The 4,651-nt window shown below is 33.2% G+C and overlaps 1 long non-coding RNA gene across 1 annotated transcript; it reads right to left on the bottom strand.

The window, feature by feature from the left end:
- Positions 1–3,002: 3,002 nt before the first annotated feature.
- On the bottom strand, positions 3,003–4,296 carry LOC115992525. Its single transcript, XR_004092541.1, has 2 exons — positions 3,886–4,296; positions 3,003–3,403 (listed from the first exon to the last, which is right to left on the bottom strand). It is a non-coding gene; the product is annotated as an uncharacterized LOC115992525 (long non-coding RNA).
- Positions 4,297–4,651: the final 355 nt, after the last annotated feature.

Here is a 4,651-nt window from a genome sequence, read left to right as displayed (position 1 = left end):
GATTTTATTTACTTACTTACTTAGTTTGGTTGTTTTATTTTATATATATATATATATATATATATATATGTTCATGTGAAGACAATGGAAGAGCATGCTTATTAGTTTCTTTTATTGGTTTCTTTCTTATTGGTTTCTTTTGTCACTAAAGGACACCAATAATGAGGACTTGTCCCTAAACTTATAAGCCTATTGCTGATCTCTACGGTGGATTCACACAATCTTGAAGATTCCCCACAATCTTAGGTCAAAAAGAGAAGAGAAATTCTATTCAGTCATTATTCACCTGTCACTATTCATCTGTCACTATTCACTGTCACTGTTCATCTGTTACTACTCATGACACTGTTCACTCCGAATTTTGCTTATTTAAGGGGGGTTGTCCCTTATGTTTAGGAAGTTTTTCAAGTCAAGTTTTAGTTCAGAATTTTCTCTCTAGAACTCCTTCTCTTAGGAAGCCTTCTTAAAAAGAAAATTCCTTATTTTTACTATTACTACTACCTTGTTCACCTTTGTTTACTACAAGTCTTATAATCCTACAAACCTTGTAACTAGGACTAGTTCAAGCTTTGTAACTGTTAACCTGTAACTGTTGAGATCTTATATTCACTATTACTGTAAGTGTTTATTCTACTTTCAATAACAAGTATTTTCAGTTTTATGTTCATTATTCTATTTGTTGCTACCGCCACCTTGGATGGATTATCGCCATACCAGACGGTTCTAAATTGCTTTCATTTAAACTATTGTTTTCATTTACTTTGAATTATTTTCATATGTACTTGGCTGGTTCTACCGCCTTATAATTGTTCTTACTTGCAAACTATTTATTGTTTTTACTTTCAAGTTATTTACTTTCAAGTTACTTATACTATTTTCATTACAATATTACTGTGCTTCCGTCTCTTCCATTCCTTCCATCTCTTCCCTTCAGCAGTGTGTCCCCTTCCCCCTTTATGGTATTAGAGCCACCCTTTATGGGTTTATATCACTTGAGCATTTGTGATGAAGTGATGGTTGTTTTGTTATTGAGTCCTGAAAGTCGGTTTGAGGTGTGTTGTGTTTTGATGGGTTTTAGACTTTTAGGTTTGCTAAGATTCTGGATTGTGACAACAACTAGATAGAAAATGGGGAAAGAGAGCGGAAAAAAAAAAAAAATAAAATACAAAATCATAGTTTGTTTTACTAAAATATAATTTTAAAAAAAGGAGGAATTTTTTTTTCCCTAATGCGATGCAATTTTAGAATATAAAGTTAAAGATCTAAAATCCAAAATTTAAAATTTATGGGCAAAATCAAATGACCATAAATTTAAAAGGTGTAATTGGTAATTTAGTCAAATATTGTTAGTTAAGGAAGTAGTTTTACATGTGGCAGAGAGATGATAAGAAAAATGAGGATAAAAGAAGTAGGACATGTACTACACTGGTATCGCTCTTGGTAAAAAAACTTACAACCAAAGATAAGCTTTCAACTATTTCATCTTAGAAATCAACATTACAGAAAATGTACACACACAAACACACAATAAATGGGGAGGGTGAATTCGAAACCAGGTGCGAGGACATCAATTTTCTTTTGGTGTCTTTCTTTGCTCTTCATGTAAATCCATCTTCTTTTGCAGTGTTTTCATCAATCATCAATGCTGCCATTAACCTCTTCACTCAACTTTCTCTTTCTCTATTATTTTTTACGGTTAAGCAAGTTATTCCCTTATTTATTTTTTATACAAGATAAAAATTCTATTTTAACATAATTTAAGTGTATAGGTGTGTAAAACTTCATACTCGAGACTTGAATTCCAAAGGAAATAGAGTTTTAATATAAATAGGTAATCCTAAATAAGTTCTAATAGGACAAAAATTCTACGTGAAACCCAAAAAAAAAAAAAAAAAATGCAAGTCGATAAGAGGAAATATAGTTTTAATATAAATGGCCAATCCTAATAGAGTTTGTAATGGGACAAAAATTTTATATGAAACGGAAAAAGAAGGATTGTGTGAGTTTTGATGGTCATACTCACAGTAGTACTTGGACTAGTAGGTCTCTAAAATAAAAATAGTCGCATTCCCCTGGGCTTCACAGCCCAATTTGGATTTGGTTGCAGATGGGGCTATTACTATCAAGGCCCAATTTGGTTTTGGTTTCAACTTGAAATCTGAATTAAAAGAAATTAAAATCAGTTTCTAATAATTAAACCCTATGGCCTAAACCTTCCTTCATTTCACGTTAGCCCAACATGAATTTTTAAACCAAATATGCGTAGTCTGTGTATGAAAAAATAATTATGGTAGGTTAGGTATGTGCTTTTGAGTCCATTTTCATAGGATGAGAAAAAATTGAGACAAGGTGTTCTTTTTTTTTACAAGTTGAGGAGTTGGCGAAGCCTCTAGTAACTCAAGGACACCTCGTAATGTTTCTAATAAAAAATTTTAAGGTTCAAATTTCTACTGATCACCCCATTATAAATATTGAATTATTAAAAATATTTAACTCATGCTCTTTTTAAGGGAGAAGAGAATAGCATGAATGACAAAATGTTTATTTTTATTTTATGTACATTTTATGGTCTAAATAATTGAGACCTTACATTCATGGAATGGAACACCAAATTGAGGAGTGGGGTCCAAAGGATCAAAATATTCTCATCACATTAAGGCACAAAAAAATGTTGCTATTGTGTGTGCCGCTAACGCCGGTTGAAGGATGGCACATGTGTCCTTGGCTATTCTACTAATGCTGTAATGCAGCCACATGCGTGACTAAAAAGTCTAAAATGTTCCACCAAAATTTCTACCAATGAATCATGCAAATGCTTTAAAGTACATTCAATAATGATTTCTGAAGGAGGTTCCATACCAATAGTGTCCCCTTCTTCAAGAAAACAAAAATTCTAGCGACATCATATTTACTCAAATTTACAGTCTGCCTCTACCATAAATTGAGTTTGCTTTGTTCTCAAAATCTCTCTTGAAAATTGCATATATTAACTCACTTAACACTAATCCATCAATGGGTATGATTGCATTAAAAATATGGTCCAATCTGAAACAAATTGGGGTTCATATACTAGTAGCTAAGTACCTAACTTTTTTTTGAAAGGAGTACCTAACTTTTCTTAAAGTTTCTACCATAACAAAAATAAGATTAACCATAGCCATAGGAGATAAGAATTTATGTGGGGGATGGTGCTCAGCTACCAGAAACACCTCATCATGTTGATGAGAAAATGGAACATATAGTTCTCTCGATCAAGGAATTCAGTCCTAACCAATCGCTCCAAATTCAGGTTTCGAGGGAGGAGACCACTGTAGTAGAGAATGGTGGTGACAGAGGCCGCTGGTTGAGACACTAGTGATGTGAGCAGTCTCACTATTGACCGAAACATCAGTGGCATAATAGTCTGCAACAGAGCATGAAAAAGCATAAAAAGTCATTACAAAACCCAAACAACTAATTTGGTAGTCATATACAAAAAACTACTTGAAATGGCATAATAGACACTATATTATTATAGACTGTAAAAGTAGCAGTAGCAATATTAATACTTATAAACAGAGATCAAACAAACACCCAGAGACACTTAAACCCCTCAAACCTACTTTTTGATCCAGTGGTTTTTATGTGACTGAACTGAAGCATCAATAGCATAATGTGCTACATGATATCGTTCAAGTTCAACATGAACATCTACATATAACCCACCAAATAAAAAAGAAAGAAAAAGGAAAAAAGAAAAAAAACTCAAAGCATAGAATCATAATAGGTATTAATTAACATTCTTCCGTATTTTGTTTAAACATGGCCTTGCTTGCTAACAAGTAAAAGAATGCATGCATTCAATAATACTAATCACACACAAACAGAGAGAAAGAAAGAACATACCATGGCTCTGACTTATGATTGGGAATGAGGAAAATTGGGTGGAACAAATAGATTCACGTTGAAGATGCAGTGAATCTTGGCATTGAAATCATGGTAGTAAATAAAAAAAAAAAAGTATTTGGTAGTAAGGTTTAGTTGCAGATTCAAAATGCTGTTAAGTGTGAATGTTCAGCTGTGTTCAGCTGTTATTCAATATTGACACCTAACCTTCAATATGTGTTAAACAAAAACTGAAAAAAGATGGGGAGAGTGAGAAGTGAGAAACCCAAGAGAGAAAGAAAGGGTTCTGAAACGAGTGTTAACAGCTGTTGGGCCTCGTTGATGTCAACATTGGGCCTATCGACACACCTCAACCACTGTATACCCAACAAATTGCACTGTCGTGGCAAAAACAAAGCTTATGAGGCTTATGAGTTATGACCCTTTGTTTCTTTTTATAATTTTCTGGTACTTCCTCTTTGGTTTTTGTTTTTGCAGAAGCGCAGAGAAAAACTAGGAGAGATCTGTGAAGAGAAAAGAGAGGCTGCGGAGTCTACAAGAAAGTCTAAGAAAATCTAAGTCAAGATTTTAATATTTTATTGGATGCTCTATTTATTCCATATATGTATGGAGATCTTCCTAATTATTTATTTGTTAGAAAATTTACTTTCTGGACTAGAAATTTTGACTTTCTGAAAAAGGGAATTGCTTTTCTAACAAGAAAAAAAAAGAGAGGAAAAAAAAAGTACCCACCAGTCCACCCTGTTTGGTTGTGTGGTTCAAATAT

Source organism: Quercus lobata, chromosome 5, assembly GCF_001633185.2.
Source record: "Quercus lobata isolate SW786 chromosome 5, ValleyOak3.0 Primary Assembly, whole genome shotgun sequence".
NCBI classification, from domain to species: Eukaryota; Viridiplantae; Streptophyta; class Magnoliopsida; order Fagales; family Fagaceae; genus Quercus; species Quercus lobata.
Note: the sequence above shows the minus strand (reverse complement) of the source record. Positions and strands in the feature narration are given on the sequence as shown.